At 47.2% G+C, this 19,878-nt stretch overlaps 3 non-coding genes across 3 annotated transcripts; all 3 read left to right on the top strand.

The window, feature by feature from the left end:
* Positions 1-779: 779 nt before the first annotated feature.
* Positions 780-848, top strand: LOC117346978. The gene has a single exon (XR_004536703.1). It is a non-coding gene; the product is annotated as a small nucleolar RNA SNORD75 (small nucleolar RNA).
* A 10,538-nt stretch (positions 849-11,386) lies between these two features.
* LOC117346973 lies at positions 11,387-11,458 on the top strand. Its single transcript, XR_004536698.1, has one exon. It is a non-coding gene; the product is annotated as a small nucleolar RNA snR60/Z15/Z230/Z193/J17 (small nucleolar RNA).
* Positions 11,459-15,696: 4,238 nt separating this feature from the next.
* On the top strand, positions 15,697-15,769 carry LOC117346971. The gene has a single exon (XR_004536696.1). It is a non-coding gene; the product is annotated as a small nucleolar RNA SNORD47 (small nucleolar RNA).
* The last annotated feature ends 4,109 nt before the right edge of the window (positions 15,770-19,878 follow it).

The following is a 19,878-nucleotide window of genomic DNA, read 5'->3' as shown; positions in this document are numbered from 1 at the left end:
ATCCCTCCTGCCCGTAATGTAGTGCGGGGTGGGGTTAGGGGGTCGCCGTGGCCAGGAGGGTTTGGGCTCCCTTCTGGCCCAACTACCAAAGGTACGGGGAAGGGGGGTGGGGGGGTCGTGGGGGTCGCCAGGGGGATCGCGGGTCGGCTGGGAGGCGGTCGGAGGTTCTTGGGGGGGAGGGGGGTTTGCGTCGAGGGCAGGAGGGCCTGGGATCCCTCCTGCCCGTAATGTAGTGTGGTGTGGGGTTAGGGGGTCGCCGTGGCCAGGAGGGTTTGGGCTCCCTTCTGGCCCGATATTGTCGGGAAGTCGGCGGTCGTTCGGGGTGGGGGTGCGAGTGGTCCTGCCGGGGGGGGATGTATCGGACGTCGGGGAGTCGGCCGGGCAAGAGGGCTTGGGCTCCCTCTTGCTCCGATCGTGGATGCGGGTGTGGGTGGGAGCGCGTGCGAGCGGTCGTTCGGGGTGGGGGTGCGAGTGGTCCTGCCGGGGGGGGGGGATGTATCGGACGTCGGGGAGTCGGCCGGGCAAGAGGGCTTGGGCTCCCTCTTGCTCCGATCGTGGATGCGGGTGCGGATGGGAGCGCGTGCGAGCGGTCGTTCGGGGTGGGGGTGCGAGCGGTCCTGCTGGGGGGGTGAATCGGGCGTCGGGCGGGGTGGGAACTATGTTTTAAAACTTTGGTATACCGCGCTCACGCATATAACGCGCGAGGGGTATGCGCGGTAGGTAAAAACGCGTATAACGCGCGCGTTATATGCGTGAAAATACGGTACATATCCTACTGAAGCCTGTGATGTAGAATTTTTAAGAGTAGTGGACAGAAGAGATTTCTGATAATCATGAACACTGAGGCTTTAGCATGACAACTATAGTTCCATATAAGCAAAAAAAAAATAATCATTATAATAAACTTTTAAACTTTGGCATTTTCCCTTTAGGTTGTACTTTCCTGAAGATGCAATCTTGTGACCTTTTGCTCAGGTAACTATTAACTCGTGCAAGGGACTAAGTTCCTTGTAACTTGAGGGAAATGTAAGAAGAAATCAATTTCCTTTGACAGACAAGATACTTGTTTGAAACTAGCCTGGATTCTATGGTTCAGGAGTGGGGGCTGGGGTACTGGGATAGTATCGGGAATCCTTTCTAATACTTGTTTAAAGGCTGTCTGTACTACACTACAGGATCACATTTTTAAACTATAAAAGTTATCCTTTTAACCCTTTCAGGACCATAAGGATCGTAGGCCAATTTTTGTGGTTTTGACGACATTTTTATGGTAAAAAGGGCTTGCAGATGCCAAAAAATTGATTTTTTTTTTTTTTTTTTTTTTTGTGAAATATCATTTTTTTTTTTTTTAAAAATCACACTTCTGGCTTATGGACAGTGTGGCAAGTGAATCTTCTCGTCAATCTGGCAACGACGCTAATGAATGAATGTCTGAACCAGTTTGTTTACATAAAGGCAGTATCATATGGAATCCGTACATATCAAATTTAGAACTGTAGACTATCCCAATCAAAATTTATAGGATTTTAAAGTTATGGGACAAATATGTCCCTTGGTCCTGAAAGGGCTACAAGGCAAAATGATAGGAATCTAATGGAAACCAGTTTGGGTGACTTGTCATAACAGCATTTTCAGTGTGGCATGGACTACAAACAGCCAAATTCCACAGTGAGATGCTCATGTGGAACTCCTAATATTGTAACCATTAACAATTTTTATTTTTTTTTTTAACATTTTATTTATTCATTTTTGAATTCTTACAACAAGTGAATTAAACATAATATACAAACAATTTTCATATATCACTTGTATTTACAATCAAATATTCTTGTAATATAAAATACATACCTCCCTTATCAATATTCCTATTCCATATGATATACATTTCCTTCCCCATCCCCACCTGTCTACTACCCATGTGCTAAGATATCTGATCATTAGAGTAATTATTAAATTAACAATTTAATATGTATAGCGTGTGATTAACTTACTAATGGGAATCTCTAAAGAGTACAGCACACATCTATCCTAAAAGGTTGAATTGCTAAACAATTTAAGTAGCATCAGTGACTTCACTGCAAATGGCCAAAACAGGCTAGCACTGGAAAATGGGTACTAAAATATCCATGATTGATTCATGTAGCCTGCTGGTCAAAGCAATTAACACTACTTTTTGTTTAACAAAACTCCTTGGGATCGACCTGGATGCACTTGGCAACTATCTAGACAGGTGTGGACCATTTGGTTCTGGGACACAGTCAAACCGTTGTGAGGACAATCAATTTATTAAAACATTCTGTATTCAAGATATGTCGTATACATAAAATATATGTGTCTCAGATATGTCTAGATTGCATTTAATTTTTCAAAACCAGACGCCTCAGCCCCACCACTCCACCGCAATATTCAATTTAAAGAGCGGGAAGTTTTATGTGGGCGCCTCATCATTGGCTGCCGGGTTTGTAATGTTTAGATCGTTATAATCTTTGTTTTTTATTTTTTCTGTTTATTTTTTATTTTTATTCACTTTTAAATAAGCTTAAAGAAATTTCAGAAATTTTAAGAAATAAATATTCCAAGACTCTTCAATTTTGAATGTCATGATATAAACTCTAAAAGTTTTTTATACTTATCTCAGCATAAACCCAGGGAGTCAGACCCGACATGTTTCACAAAGATGTGTTTTATCCCAGGACAAGCAGGCAGCATATTCTTAACACATGGGTGACGTCACCGACGGAGCCCTCGGTACGGACCTTTTTAACTAGAAGTTTCTAGCTGGCCGCACCGCGCGTGCGCGAGTGCCTTCCCGCCCGACGGAGGAGTGCGTGGTCCCCAGTTTCTTCGTTTCCGCGGAGCGAAGAAGACGCGTGTGTTTTTTCAACGGCCGTTGAAACCACTTTTTGCCTTCCCGCTCGCGCTTTTTTTCCATTTTTTTATCTTCCTTTGCCTTCGGGTTTCTTTTTTCTTTGCAAAAAAAAAAACAAAAAAAAAACTTTGCTTTTTTTCCCCTTTTTTCGTTTTGCCCCGGCGGGGCCTGTTGCCATTATACAGGCCTCGGGGTTCGATTTTGCGGAGGCCGTTTTCCCCTTCATGCCCCCGCAGGTCGGTTTTAAAAAGTGCCAGCGGTGTGCACGCCCGATCTCCCTCACTGACCCACACAATTGGTGTTTGCAGTGTTTGGGTCCGGAGCATCGGGCGGACTCCTGCACCCGCTGTGCCACTCTTCAAAAGAGAACCCTTAAAAACCGAAGAATTCAACAAACTCTCCTCTTCGGCACCGGGTCGGCGATGGACTCCTCGACATCGACAACGGTACCACCGAAATCGGCACCGTCTACCTCGACACCGCCCGACCCCACATCGGCGTCTCTGGCGCCAGGTAAGCCGGCTAAGAAGCCTTCCTCTTCCCTCGAGCGCCCTCCAACTACGGTGGCGACGCCGACCTTGCCGGCATCGCACCGGTCCCGCAAGCGCTCCGCCCCGATCTCGGTGAGTGCCTCGTCATCGGCCTCCTCATCGCCGGGGCGTGGAGCGGCATCTAAGGAACCGAAGAAAAAGAAAGCGGTTCCGATGCCACCCCTAGATGACCGTATCTCGGCCATCTTAAAGGTTCAACTACAGGAACAATTGCAGCAGCAACTCAAACACCTGTTGCCCACTATCCTGGCACCGCTCCTTCCGGTACCAGACCGGCCCGAGCCCCGTACCGAGCCCCCGGTATCCACCCCTTCGGTACCCATCAACACTTCCATGCCGATTCTTTCGGCTGAGCAGCTTCATGCCCATCCAGTGGTTCACTCCCATACCACATCGGAGCCTCCTCGGCACCAAGCAGTGCGTCGCTCTTCCCGGGACCGGGATCGACGCCGGTCTTCCTCTCCTGGTACCGTTTCGGTGCGTTCTGGAAAATCTTTATCCAAGACCCGCCATACCTCACCTTCCACCCCGGTGTCCCGACATGCACCAGAGGTCCGGGACCCTGACTTATGGGAGGAAACCCCTCTCGGTACCGAGGAGGATCCCTCCTCATCTGAGGAGGACCCGTCGGCACCCGATGCCACCTCCAAACCGGAGCAGTCCTCATTTTCTAAATTTCTGAGGGAAATGTCTGCAGCCCTGTCCCTTCCTTTAGAATCTGACTCAAAGAAGTCTCAAGCCTTCCTGGAGGCTTTAGATTTCGAACAGCCTCCTAAAGAGTTCCTCAAGCTCCCCGTGCATGACATCTTACGGGAGACCTTTTACAAAAACTTAGAGAATCCCCTTACGGTACCGGGGGCTCCACGTAAACTGGACAACCTCTATCGAGTCATCCCTATTCCAGGGTTCGACAAGTCCCTTCTTGTTGAATCCACCTTGAAAAAGACTCAGGGCTCCAGTGTCTATGCCTCTACCCCCCCTGGCAGAGAGGGTAAGACCATGGACAAGTTTGGCAAGAGGCTCTACCAGAATGCCATGCTGGCCAACAGGGCAAACAACTATTCCTTCCATTTTTCGTTCTATATGAAACATTTGGTCCAACAGCTGTCTGCCCTTCAAAAGTACCTACCGGAGCGCAAGGTCCCACTGTTCCAACAGCACATCTCTGGCCTTCTACAGTTGCGCAAGTTTATGGTCCGCTCGATATACGACTCATTCGAGCTCACCTCCCGTGCCTCTGCCATGGCCGTTGCCATGCGCCGCTTGGCCTGGTTGAGAGTCTCCGACCTGGACATCAACCACCAGGACCGTCTAGCCAATGCCCCCTGTCTCGGGGATGAACTTTTTGGAGAGTCACTGGACTCCACCACCCAGAAACTCTCCGCCCATGAAACAAGGTGGGACACCCTGATCAAACCAAAAAAGAAGGCTCCGCCTGCCCGACCTTATCGACCTCAGTCATCTTATCAGCGCAGGTTCTCAGCCAGGCCACTCAATCCGCCTCCTCAACAACCTCGGCGGCCCCGTCAACAGCAGCACCATGCTCAGGCTCGTTCTCAGGCCACTCAACCCTCCAAGCCTCTTCAGCCTGCTAAGCAATCCCAGCCCTTTTGACTCTTCTCTCCAGGGCATAGCCAGTCATCCACCCTCGCTCCCTCTTCCACAACCAATCGGAGGTCGTCTCACCATATTCTCCAGCCGTTGGGAGGTCATCACATCGGACCAGTGGGTCCTCAACATCATCCGCCACGGCTACTCTCTCAACTTCCAGACTCTTCCACCGGACAACCTTCCCGTAGAGTCTGCTTCACACTCATCTCAAACCCCCCTCCTCCTGAGGGAGGTTCAATCCCTCCTCCTTCTCAATGCCATCGAAGAAGTACCTCCAGATCAAAGGGGTCAGGGATTCTACTCCCGCTACTTCCTGGTACCCAAAAAGACGGGAGACCTCCGTCCCATTCTCGATCTCAGGGACCTCAACAAGTGTCTGGTCAAGGAGAAGCTCTCCCTTGCCACGCTCTACCCTCTTCTTTCTCATCACGACTGGCTATGTTCCCTGGACCTCAAAGAGGCCTACACTCACATCTCCATCAATCAGAATTCTCGCCGCTACCTGCGGTTCCAGGTGCTGCACCACCACTATCAGTACAAGGTGCTACCGTTCGGCCTCGCTTCCTCACCCAGGGTCTTCACCAAGTGCCTTATAGTAGTGGCGGCCTTTCTCAGGTCTCACAACCTCCAGGTGTTCCCCTATTTGGACGATTGGTTGGTGAAAGCACCTACGTCTCAACTTGTGCTACAGGCTACTCATCACACCATCTCTCTCCTCCACCTCCTGGGGTTCGAGATCAACTACCCCAAGTCGCATCTGCTTCCCACCCAGCGACTTCAGTTCATTGGAGCAGTTCTGGACACCACACTAATGAGGGCTTTTCTCCCCTCCGATCGTCAGCAAACCCTGCTCCACCTCTGTCGTCAGGTGCTCCTGCATCCCTCCATTCCTGCCCGCCAGATGATGGTCCTCCTGGGTCACATGGCCTCGACGGTGCATGTCCTTCCTCTGGCACGTCTCCACCTTCGCACACCTCAGTGGACCCTCGCCAACCAATGGTCACAGACTACGGATCTTCTTTCTCATCCCATCTCTGTGACATCATCTCTTCAGCAATCTCTCCAATGGTGGTTGAACTCAAATCTTTCCAGGGGTCTACTTTTTCATCTACCCCCTCACTCTATGATCATCACCACGGATGCGTCCCCCTATGCGTGGGGAGCTCACCTAGGAGATCTACGCACCCAGGGACTTTGGACCCCACAGGAGCGTCATCATCACATCAATTTCCTGGAACTCAGAGCCATGTTCTACGCCCTCACGGCTTTCCAACATCTCCTCTGTCCTCAAGTCCTCCTCCTGTGCACAGACAATCAAGTCGCCATGTACTACATAAACAAGCAAGGCGGCACCGGATCTCGCCCCCTTTGTTTGGAGGCTCTGCGCATCTGGACCTGGGCCACGGACCGCAATCTCTTTCTCAGGGCGGTCTATATCCAGGGCGAACAGAACTCCCTGGCCGACAATCTCAGCCGCATTCTTCAACCTCACGAGTGGACGTTGGACCCTCCGACTCTGCTCTCCATCTTTGCTCGATGGGGCACTCCGCAGGTGGACCTCTTTGCAGCACCTCACAATCATCAACTGCCCCTCTTCTGTTCCAGACTCTTCTCTCCTCACCGTCTGGCCCCGGATGCATTCCTGCTCGATTGGAGGGATCGGTTCCTGTATGCCTTCCCTCCACTTCCTCTGATGTTGCGGACCTTGTCCAAACTCCGCAAGGACAACGCCACCATGATTCTCATCGCCCCTCGGTGGCCTCGCCAACACTGGTTCTCCCTCCTGCTCCAACTCAGCTCCAGGGAGCCCATTCCGCTTCCTGTGTTTCCTACTCTACTTACGCAGCGGCATCAGTCTCTACTGCATCCCAATCTGTCTTCGCTCCACCTGACAGCTTGGTTTCTCTCGGGCTGACCTCTCCAGAGAATCTATCTCAGCCGGTCCGCCTCATCTTGGACGCCTCCAGGAAACCGGCCACCCTCCAATGTTACCATCAGAAATGGACTAGATTCTCCTCGTGGTGTCTCCGGCATCATCAGGAACCCACCTCCTTAGCGGTGGAAACTGTATTGGAATATTTGCTCTCGCTGTCCAATGCTGGCCTCAAAACTACCTCCATCAGAGTCCACCTCAGTGCCATCACTGCGTTTCATGAGCCTATTCTCGGAAAACCCCTCACGGCTCATCCTCTGGTTTCCAGATTTATGAGAGGGCTCCTCAATATCAAACCGCCTCTCAAGCCTCCTCCTGTCGTCTGGGACCTGAATGTGGTTCTCTCAGCACTCATGAAACCTCCATTTGAGCCTCTTGCCACAACTTCGCTCAGGCTCCTTACCTGGAAGGTGCTTTTCCTAATTGCCATCACCTCTGCCAGGAGGGTTAGCGAACTGCATGCACTGGTTGCCGACCCGCCGTTCACTGTTTTTCACCATGACAAGGTTGTTCTGCGTACCCACCCTAAATTCCTTCCCAAGGTGGTCTCGGCTTTTCACCTCAACCAGTCCATTGTGCTGCCCGTCTTCTTCCCTAAGCCTCACTCGCACCCTGGGGAACAGGCGTTGCACACGCTGGACTGTAAGCGTGCCCTCGCTTACTACCTTGATCGTACCAGAGCTCACCGTACATCCCCTCAGCTATTTTTGTCTTTCGATCCCAACCGTTTGGGTCGTCCTGTCTCCAAACGGACCCTTTCGAATTGGCTTGCTGCCTGTATTGCATTCTGCTATGCTCGGGCCGGTCTCTCACTGGAAGGTGCTGTCACGGCCCACAGAGTCCGAGCTATGGCTGCTTCTGTAGCTTTCCTCCGTTCCACGCCCATCGAGGAAATCTGCAAGGCTGCCACTTGGTCCTCAGTTCACACGTTCACTACTCACTACTGTCTGGATGCCTTTTCCAGACGGGATGGTCACTTCGGCCAATCGGTGTTACAGAATTTATTTTCATGATGGCCAACCATCCCCCCTCCCTCTTTGTTAGCTTGGAGGTCACCCATGTGTTAAGAATATGCTGCCTGCTTGTCCTGGGATAAAGCACAGTTACTTACCGTAACAGGTGTTATCCAGGGACAGCAGGCAGATATTCTTACGTCCCACCCACCTCCCCGGGTTGGCTTCTTAGCTGGCTTATCCTAACTGGGGACCACGCACTCCTCCGTCGGGCGGGAAGGCACTCGCGCACGCGCGGTGCGGCCAACTAGAAACTTCTAGTTAAAAAGGTCCGTACCGAGGGCTCCGTCGGTGACGTCACCCATGTGTTAAGAATATCTGCCTGCTGTCCCTGGATAACACCTGTTACGGTAAGTAACTGTGCTTTATCAAGGGTCTCCCAAGGGCGCCGCTGTCATCCGACTCCACTTTTCTCATGAATAAAGTGGAGTCGGATGACAGCGGCGCCCTTGGGAGACCCTTGATAAAACACATCTTTGTGAAACATGTCGGGTCTGACTCCCTGGGTTTATGCTGAGATAAGTATAAAAAACTTTTAGAGTTTATATCATGACATTCAAAATTGAAGAGTCTTGGAATATTTATTTCTTAAAATTTCTGAAATTTCTTTAAGCTTAATTAAAAGTGAATAAAAATAAAAAATAAACAGAAAAAATAAAAAACAAAGATTATAACGATCTAAACAACATTACAAACCCGGCAGCCAATGATGAGGCGCCCACATAAAACTTCCCGCTCTTTAAATTGAATATTGCGGTGGAGTGGTGGGGCTGAGGCGTCAGGTTTTGAAAAATTAAATGCAATCTAGACATATCTGAGACACATATAGATTACTATTAGTCTGGATTATACCAAATAACTACTTTGGCCACACGGATTGTAAGTATACATAAAATATGGCAGGCATAAAATCAGTCTATACATTTATATTTTTAAGCTTGCTATGGACCCCCAACACGGTCCATGTTTCAGCTGGGATAGCCTTCCTCAGGGGTGTGTAAAATTGAAGCCCAGTAGATGGCGCCAGATTACTACTAATCAAAGGTACTGCTGAAATAATTTACAGTGGTACCTTGTTTACGAGCATAATTCGTTCCAGAAGCATGCTCGTAAACCAAAATACTCGTATATCAAAGTGAGTTCCCCCATAGGAACTAAGGGAAACTCGCTTGATATGTTCCCATCCCAAGGCCAGCGGCATTGCTCCCCTGAAGGCCCCTCTCGCGTGATCCAGGAAACCCCCCCTCCCCCGCTTGTGTCACACATACCCCCTGCCACGATCTGAAATCGTCAGAGGAGGGGCGGGACCATGACGGAGGAAACAGCTACAAAAGCGGTACTAAGATCGCTAGCACTATGATCTTGTTTGCAGGCTGTTCCTGGAAGGTAAACAGTGCGGGGAAGCCGGAGTGGCCAGGGGGTACATGCAGGCCTTCCGGGAGGGAGGGGAGGCAAGTGAGCAGTCCTTCAGGGGGGGGGACAAGCAGGCCTTCAGGGGTGGGATAGGCCTTCAAAGGGGAGACAGACAGGGCCGGCCTTTAGGGGGGGGGCAGACCTTCAGGGGAGGGCGGCCCTAGTATAGAAGTGCACGGGGGGAGGGAAGGGGGGTTCAAGGAGATGTGCATATGCCGGACTTTGGGGAGGGAAAAATGGGTCTGAAAATAGAGGAAAGGGAGAGAGATGATGGACAATGAGATTTAGGGAGGGAAGGAACAGAAAGGGAGAGAAGTTGGGACGCAAGGGATGGTGTGAAGGAGAGGGGAAAGATACTGGATAGGAGGGTAGTTGGGGAAAAGAAAGGGAGAGAAGGTGGGCCCTGGGGTGGTGGGTAAGGAAGGGAGAGATGCTGGATGTAAAGGTAGTTAAGAAAAGGTGGATCTGTGGAGGGAGACGAAAAAGAGGAAAGATGCTAGACCTCCTGGGGAGGGAAGAGAAACGGAAGGGGAGGACAGAGATGGAAGATCGATGGTTAGCAGGGAGAAAGGAGACCCTGGCAAGCAAGTTATCAGAAGTCAACCAGAGCCTGGGACCAACAAAATTTGAATAATGACCAGACAAAGGGTAGAAAAACTAAATTTTATTTTCTGTTTTGTGATTACAATATGTCAGATTTGAAATGTGTATCCTGCCAGAGCTGGTGTTAGACCGCAAATGTGAGCTAGGATTTAACAGAGAGGGAAAGTCTTGTTTTTTTTGTTTACACAACAGCGCCAGTGTGGTTAGGAGATGGCAAAGGGGGTGAAGAGGCTGTAAAATAAACCCACCAGGATGTTTGAAACAAAGCACCCAATTGGGCAGGAAAATCGAATCAAAAAACCAATTCAATAGGCTGAATCGAATCAAAATTTTTTTTTTCCTGAATTGGGCAGCACTAATCCCAACCGATAAATTTTATATTTTTACTAGTCTTTAAGCCCATTACATTAACGCGTACTAGAATAGATGTCTTTCTTTTTCTTTCTTTCTCCTTGGCCGCTCTGTCTGTCTCTTTCTGTCTCTATTTCCTCGGCTGTCCACCACTACCCCTTGCTTGCTCCCCCTGTCCAGCAGCAGCCCTTCTCCCTTCGTTTAACCTCCACCCTGTCTAGCAGCACCTCTTCCCTGCTCCCCCTGTCCAGCATCCGCTAGCCTGGGCAGCTTTGGGGCTTTTGCTAGGCTGGCCCACCTCACATTATCGAAGTGGGCAGGCGGCTGCTGCATTTGCTTGTCTGGGGGTGAGGTGTCCTGGTAGTGCAGGAGTCAAACCGCCCCAAGCGCCAGGAATCGAATTCGGCATGGAGGCAGGGATCACAAAATCCTAAGTGCGCATGCATGCTTAAGGTTTTATTATAGAGGATGCTTGCTATGATATTATGCCTGCTGTATTTTATGTACATGATACATGTTTTAATAAATGGATTGTCCTCAACAGTTTGACTCTGTCACTTACCCACTCCTTTTTCGTTTGCTAGATCCTGTACATGGGGGTTTTCCTTTGTATTGTGTGATACACTACTTGGTTCTTGTGACATCCACTTACAGTGGAGATGACTATATTAAACCAGCCTGGACAGGGTTGGGAACCAAACTAATCTAGAACAGAGATCTTTGCATTGAATGGTTGTTAAATTGCTGTTTTCTTCTTAGCTTTAAGCAGGGGAGATGACCAAAATTGGGCATTTTGAAGTGGCTATTGGTGTGCTACATAGTTGGTGACCATACTTTTTTTGTGTGTTTTTTGTTCCTAGTCAAAGTAGCTAATGCACTGGATAGGAAGAGACAAACTTGTACTTAAATTTATCTGCTGCACGTGCTGAATGTCAAGATCTAGTGACAGAAAGATATTGGTAAGTACATACATGAGACTGAACATTGGCAGAAGGGAGTCTTAAATTGTGGGCAAGAACTGCATTGTTGTTCTGTGGAACAGAGGATGTACATGATGAAAACATAGTTCAGCTGATCTATGAAGAATAACTTTCGCTCCTATCTGATACATCCTTCAGATCTCTCATGCAGTTATAGTAGCAATATTTACTCGATGCTATTCAAGAACCAGCGTTGTGGATGAGCTTGTCGGGGCATTTGATTAGGCAGGAGAGCACTATGGCTGTACACACATTTGTAGCTGCCACAGTAATGTTCAAGAGGATATCGATCAAGTGAGCCACTTTTTTATCGGTGAACTTATGGTTAGTAATCAAATTTATATATATATTAGCATTTATATACCACTTATAGCCTAAGCAGTTTACATTCAGGTGCTCAATTATTTCTCCTATCTGTCCCATTGGACTCGCAGCCTGACTAATGTTCCTGAGGCAATGGTGTTAGTGACTTATGCTGGGCTTGAACCTGCAGCCTCAGGGTGCTGAGGCTGCAGTCCTAACCACTACCACGCCTTCTCTTATGTGCAAGAGAATAAGTTGTGGAACTTATCAACATTACTAGATAGTAATAAGGTTCTTAGCAAACCTTTAAGGTTCATAAAGCACTTCATACTTAGTGGTAGAGTGCATCTAAAAACTGAATGGTATGAACAGTGTGTATACTTAATGAATTTATATGAATTTAGATTGTACACTTTTTATATGAAAAATGAATAAATCTTTTTATACTTTTTTCCCCTGTTAACTTGGGTAATATTTTATATCGAATGCTTTATCAGCATAATAGCCACTATCTGGTTAGAAGGCAGCTTGTCAAGTGCCAGGGATATATAAACAGATCACTACCCCAGAGCCAGCTGCATCTGTTTAAATTGCTATTGAGCATTGCTAGATGTGTTAATGATCCAATTTTTCCCCCCCAGGATATTCTGAATAAAGACTAAAATTTACCATGCATCATTTGAACTTAGGTATGTTGACCTTTTATCTATCTAATCTAGAATGTGTGAAATACTTGCTCATTGTTTCCCACAATCATTTAGATGAGAACTTTTGTGGGTTAGAATTGCAACATCATACACATTGTATAGTTAGTTCTAAAACTAAAATAGGTTTTGCTACCCTCATCTTGAAAAGGGTTCCCTGCCGCAAAGGCCTTTTGTCTACAGCAAACAACCCAAGCAGCTATTTTGGGACTTTTATGCTAATAAATGTAACTTAATAGACATCTCGCGTGCCTTCTCTTGTCAGTCCGGGACACAGGGCTAGATTCACTTATCTCTGTGCAGGCCTGACCAATCCACAAAACAAAAAAATTCAAATAAGGGTGATCGGAGGAACGCCCCCCCCCCCCCTTCCGACCACATGGATTGCTAGTGTGCAATTCAGACGCATGCGCAGACCATCTGTAGATAGTCTACGCATGAGTCTAAGAGCCACAACTTTTTAAAAAACTTTTACTAGCCCAGCGAGCCCATGGCTTTAACCCGCTTTAAACCTGTGATTTAAAACCACAAGCTCGTAGTGCGGGGAAGGGCAGGCAGGAGATTGGGGCTGAGACGGGGCAGAGAGCAGGGTGGCAGAAGGCAAGGCAGTAGGAAAAGACCTCAGCGACTGGTCCTCAGCAGTCGCTTATTTTGGATCGGCCAGCCCAGTCGGTATGTTTTTGTTTTTTAAAAATTTTAGTGAAATCGCTTCCTGTCTGCATTTGAATGCCGTTCTTCATTTACATGTGCGGATCGGAGGATGATTGGGACACAAGTTAGTGAATCGGGTCAGAGGGAAATCGGGTCGCAAAGGGCTCGCGATCGGTTTGCTTAGTGAATCTAGCCCATAGATATTAGCATAACATAACTATTTTAGGAAATCATCAGAGTATATTAAGTTTGCCATCAACATATTCCTCCAAGAGTCACTGAAGCTAGCTTTTTACTCAAATTTGAATTTAAATAAAACTGCTCCAGGTACTAAGTTACTGAGGCATGCTTATCCCTTCTCTGTTTTGTGCTGTATATGATGAACTGTAGAATCAGGTCTCTGACTTGCCTCTGAGGATAGAAATGACCCAGTGCTGATGCAGACTGCAGTATTACATAAATGATGATGTAAGGCATTAGGGTAGCATTCTAACTGACTACAGTATTTTTTTCCTAGGTATTCAGAGGATTCCTGTATTATGTAAGTCTGTTTAATATTGATCCAAATGGTTTAGTATGAGAAATTTCTTGCACATGTCTTTCACACCTGTTACCATTATGCATAGGAGCCAACTTCTCAGAAGGACAAATTACCAAGTTCATATAAAAGAAATTTAAAGCATAGTAAGATTATGAACACAGCTGATCAGGCTGCCTTAAATAATGAGCACAGGAGGTGGTACACACAGGGAGGATGGTAAGTCTCGGCAATCCTCTTCCTCCCCAACTCATCACCACTGTTACCATCCTACTTCAGCAAATCTGCACAACACATGCTATGCCTTCAGTCTACCCTGGCCCATTTATACAACCCATATTCTCCCTCTCCCAGCCAGTCCTCAGTACTCCATCTTCCCTACTTAACCTGTATACTATATACCATACGCTTTCAGACCATACCACTTCTTTCTCAATCCCTCCCAGGCTTCATTTATATTTTTTCTCACTTTCTCCCAATGCAGTTTGACTTTGTTTTAGGGTAGGATGCTTAATACCGCCCCCTGTACCGTCTCTACTTTGTCCTGTCCTCTGTTGCCCCCTAATTCATCCTTCCATTAGGTTCCCTTTCATTCTATCTTGGTCAGTGATCTTTCCCAGCAGATTAGGCTCAACCATCGCTCCATACATGTGAAGCAGATTTCCTGGCAAGGATCATATTCCTAGTCTCCCCCACCCTTACCAGAGCCCCAGATAGCATTCATATCTAGAACTCCAGACAAATACAATAGCAGTTCCACAACAGAAAAGCCATGTGAATAACTCCACCACCTATATGGATAAACTTTGGAAGCCCAGCAATCTGTTCCACAGACCCCAGGACCACATTTGCATGCTTTCTACTTTCAGACTGAGAATCCCAAATATTGCAACAAAGATTTCACACTGACATCCAGTACTGGCACAATCCCTTCCTGCTGCCCCTTATTCTTACAGTAAATATACTGTATGCATTCTGTTGCCTAAAGGGTTGGAGGAGAAGGGCAGAATATAGCCATTGCCTTGATACCAGCCCAGAAATCTTTACTAGAATCGATTTTCCTTTTGTGTCTAGTTTAAATTTGTCCTGTGTTTTGTTTTCTTCCTGTCAAGTTCCTTTTAAGGACTTTCTTCATCATCCTTTTCATTTCTTTCCTCATGTGTTCAGCTTCTCTCATCTCACTTTTTTTCTAGTTTTCCTCCCTTTTACTTCTCACCTTCATGCCTGTCATCTCCACCATGACACCCCTTTTCCCTCAAGCTGTATTTTTTCCCAGTCCCACACAGCTACTTATCTCTTGCAGCTTGTCCCCTCTGCCTGCTGTTCTTCCTCTTCAGATCATGTCTCCTTTTCCTAGCAACCTTTTCCCATCCATCCTGTTTCTGCTTCTCTCCCACAGCTCCACTATCGGTCCTGATTCCATCACAGCCTCTCTTCACTTTACAGCTCCTTTTTTTGCCAGCATTTCAGAGCAGCATGCTCCTAACCGGTGACCCCTTTCCATTTTTCACCCCTTCTTACCTCCTTATTCCTCTCCCAATACCTGTCTTTTTTACTTTTAACCGCTAAAGGTATTACTTTGGCAATATAGATAATGTTAATACCAATGAATCTGTTCTTTGTCTGTTGCACTTGCCTTTCCAAATTTGACATCTGCTAGGCTACACAGCAACTCCCTCCTAGAGAATGGCAAGGGAACAAATTTGTCCCCCATCCCCACAGGAACTCAATTGTCCCATCCCTGTGAGATTTGTCCCTGCCCCATTCCTGTACATTCTGCCTTAACCGCATAAGCCTCAAACACTTATGATTTTAAAGTGTTTGAGGCTTGTGCAGATTAGGATAGAGAGTGCAGGAAAAGGAGTTCCCATGGGGACAGGGAAAAATTTGTTCCCATATCATTCTCTACCTCCTACCCTTCAGTCTATTGAACAAGACACCAGCCAACAGTACTTCTTCCTTCCACAAGCTGTGTGTGAAGAATTGCTTGTTCTGAGTCCACTTAACTTTGAGTCACATAACAATGCATTCTATTGAAGATGGTGCAGTGAAATGAGCAGGCACAAATAGCATTGTTTAGCAATATCTTCCCATTTTGCTATTTTTGTATGTGTGTAGGGCAACTAGGGCTACTTTCATGTTTGGTGACAGTATGATGGGTGTTGTCCAGTCTTGTAACCAGTGATGAATACTGATTCTGCCATATGAATCACACTGATTTTATTTCTTACCGTTCCATTTCTGAGGTTACTTATATTTGATGTGATTATATACTTATTAGCTAGATTATTTTTTGTTTTTTTTAACTTGTTTTTTTCTTCCCATTTGTAGGTGAAGAGGACAAATTGATTACAACAGTGCAGAAGTCCAAAGGTTAGTAAATATAATTTGTTTTCCTGGGTGGAATAAAAGGAGTGCCTGATTGGATGAGAACAAATGATGAAAATATCTTGAACTCTCTCACTGAGCCTAGGGATGACAAGAAAAAGCCTGATCTTGTCCAACATGAATGTGTATTTTACCATAGTTCATAGACTCAAATTTTAATGTAGTATTTTCTTTGTAGGATGGGAACACCGTTGCTTTGTCTAATCATATCGTGTCTCAAGATGCCAAAATCTCCTGTTGAGCAGAGACTAGCAAAAGTGCATTTCATCAGTTCCAGGCACTGGAGTATATAATCTCTACAGCTTTAATTTGATTTGCACATTGCTCATGACTTTCCACTGTTAAATATTTTGTATTAAACTTAGTGCTTATCTGAATAAAATATTGAATAGAAAGCTTTTTGGAATGCTGATTCTAATTAATGGAAGAATTTGTATAAAGGCTTTTTTACATTGTGGTTTTATTAACATAGAAAGACATTTTCCTGATATTTCCCAAATTCCTTAGTTATCATTTCAGCCCATGTGGATCATTATACTGATTTGGGGATGGGGGATAAGCATCTGATATAGATATTTTTTAAACTGTAGTTTTATGGTGATGGGGATTGCACTGCTACCAGGTGGGGCTGTATTTATAGACTATAAATACCATATTTTCTCTAAACGCACACCTCAATCACCCAGGCCCAGCTTCAAGGACACCAAAACATGCAGAATCTTATTAGTGTATTACTATAAATGTCAATTTCAGGTAATGCTCAGTGACTAATAAAACAGCTTGTAAATGCTGCTCAGTATCTTAAGAGCTGACTGAATTATGTATCTAATGGCTCCTTTTATCAAACCGTGGTAGTGCTTTTTATCCCAGGACAAGCAGGCAGCATATTCTTGACGGCACTGACTGAGCCCCGGTACGGACAATTTTAGAGTGATTGCACTCTAAGAACTAGGTAGTTAGGCTGCACCGCGCGTGTGCGAGTGCCTTCCCGCCCGACAGAGGCGTGCGGACCCCAGTTTCTTAGTTTCTGCGGAGCTAAGACAACGCGTGTTTTTCAACGGCTGTTGAAATTATCTTTGCCTTCCCACTCGCGCATTTTTTTCTTCGGAAAACTTTTCTTTTTTTATTCCCTTATTTTTATTAAAAAAAAAAAAAATAACAATCTTTTGACTTTTTTTTTCTTTTTGTCAGGTTCGCCCCGGCGGGGCCTGGTGTAATCATCGCATCCTCTGCTTTTGATGTAGCAGAGGCAGTGTTCACCTTCATGCACCCTCAGCCTGGATTCAAGAAGTGCCAGTGGTGTGCTAGGCCCATCTCATTGACCAACCTGCACAATTGGTGTCTGCAGTGCTTGGGTCTGGATCACAGGGCTTCCACCTGTACCCGTTGTGCTACTTTAAAAGCACACTTTGAAAAACAGGCAAATTCAATAAAAACTCCTTTTCGGTGCCGCGATGGCTGATACCTCGGCATCGACTGCCTCTCAGCCGGCGCCCACTTCTTGGACACCGCGTGACACCGTTCAGGCGTCACATCCCACAGGTAAGCCGGCTAAGAAGCCTTCCTCCTTGGAGCGTCCTCCAGTTGCTGTGGCAGAGAGTCCAGTCCTGCCGACCTCCAGGCGCCCCCGTAAACGCTCCACCAATATAGAGGTGAGTGCATCCTCCTCAGCATCCTCATCCTCCTGGGCATCGAGCGGCACCGCAGAAAAAGAAAGCGATACCGGTGCCTTCCTTGGATGACCGTATTGCGGCTGTCCTCCAAGTCCAACTTAAAGAGCAGTTGCAGCAACTCCTTCCTGCTCTGTTGGCACCGAACCTTCCAGTTCCGGTCTGGTCTGGTCTGAGCCACCTGTACCGACCGTGGAGCAGCCCCTATTGTTGGCGTCCACTCTGTCATTGCCGGTCCTTGCTGCGGAACCGAGAGGTCTTCATCGGGCTGTTCAAAAATCTGAGCCATTATTTCTGTCTGACCAGTCCCAGCACCAGCAACCTTTAACTTCTCCCGGTGCCACCTCCTTATGATCCGGGAAGTCCCGTCACACTGAACCTTCGACACCGAACTCCCGAGGTCGAGGTTCCCAGGTCAGAGATCCTGATCTCTGGGATGACTCTGCAGAGCCCTTGCTCTCTGAGGATGAGGTTTCTTCAGGGGAGGAGGACCCCTCTTCACACGACCCTTCATCTAAGCCGGACCATTCCTCCTTTACATCATTTCTCAAGGAGATGTGCGAGTCTCTCAATTCCTTTGACGGCTGAATCAAAAAAATCTAAGGCATTCCTTGATGCTTTGGACTTTGATCAGCCTCCAAAGGAATTTCTCAAATTGCCCCTCCACGATATTTTACAGGAGACTTTCTATAAAAATCTCGAGACTCCCCTGACCATCCCTGGGGCTCCTTGCAAATTGGATTCCTTGTATAAGGTCATTCCCGGATTTGATAAACCCCAGCTCCTGCATGAATCCTTATTGGTTGAGTCTACTCTCAAAAGTCTGCGGGCGCTAGTGTCTATGCCTCGGTCCCTCCTGGCAGAGAGGGGAAGGCCATGGATAAATTTGGCAAGAGATTATACCAGAATGCTATGCTTGCCAATAGATCAGGTAATTATGGCTTTCATTTTTCTTTTTATTTTAAGCACCTTATCCAGCAACTTACCTCAAGGGCTACGGCGATGGCTGTTGCCATGCGCCGTCTGGCTTGGCTTAGAGTCTCGGAGCTGGATATCAACCATCAGGATCGCCTTGCCAATGCTCCGTGCCTGGGATTCGAATTATTTGGTGACTCTCTGGATTCCACCACACAAAAATTGTCGGCGCATGAGACTCGCTAGGACACTCTTCTCAAGACCAAGAAGAAACCCCCTCCTGTACGGCCCTTTCGCCAGCAGTCGGCATACCAGCACCGCTCCTCAGCAACCTCGGCGCCCACGTCAACAGCAGCGCCAACCTCCTCGTCTACAACAACAAGTAAAGCCTCCTGCACAGCTGAAGTCCACTCAGCCCTTTAGACTCCATTCTCCAGGGCCTAGCCAGTTTTCTGCCATCAACCCTTCTGCCTCAACCCATAGGAGGACGTCTTTCTTATTTCATCAGCCGTTGGGAGAACATTACCTCAGACCAGTGGGTTCTCAACATCCTTCGCCACAGCTATTCTCTCAACTTTCAGACTCTTCCCACCTACAGTCTTCCAAAAGAGTCTGCTTTGAACACTCCTCAGTCCTCCCTTCTCCTCCAGGAGGTCCAATCCCTTCTTCTTCTGAACGCCATAGAGGAAGTTCTCTAGATCAGAAGGGGCAGGGATTCTACTCACGCTATTTTCTGGTCCCCAAAAAAACCGGAGACCTCAGACCCATCCTAGATCTCCAAGATCTCAACAAATGCTTGGTCAAAAAAGTTCAAAATGCTTTCTCTGGCCACACTTTATCCTCTTCTCACTCAGGGCGACTGGCTGTGCGCCCTCAATCTCGGAGGCCTACACACACATCCCGATCAATCTGGACTCCAGACAGTATCTACGCTTCATGATCAATCATTGCCATTACCAGTACAAGATGTTACCCTTCGGTCTTGCCTTCTCTCCCAGGGTATTCACAAAGTGTCTCATTGTGATGGCCGCTTTCCTAAGCTCTCACCATCTTCAAGTCTTCCCTTACCTGGACAACTGGTTATCAAGGCTCCTTCATCTCAGGCAGTGCTTCATGCCACCACTCAGACCATCCTATTTCTCCAACTTCTGGGTTTCGAGATCAATCTACCCAAGTCGCATCTCATCCCCACCCAATGACTTCAGTTCATTGGAGCAATCTTGGACACTGTTCTCATGAGGGTGTTTCTTCCATCCAACCACCTTCACACTCTTCTTCATCTCTGCCAGCAGATACTCCCACAGCTTTCCATCTCTGCAAAACACATGATGATACTCTTGGGTCACATGGCCTCAATCGTTCATGTCTCCCCCTTTGCATGGCTT

The sequence above is a fragment of the Geotrypetes seraphini genome, chromosome 12 (genome assembly GCF_902459505.1).
Source record: "Geotrypetes seraphini chromosome 12, aGeoSer1.1, whole genome shotgun sequence".
NCBI lineage: Eukaryota > Metazoa > Chordata > Amphibia > Gymnophiona > Dermophiidae > Geotrypetes > Geotrypetes seraphini.
Note: the sequence above shows the minus strand (reverse complement) of the source record. Positions and strands in the feature narration are given on the sequence as shown.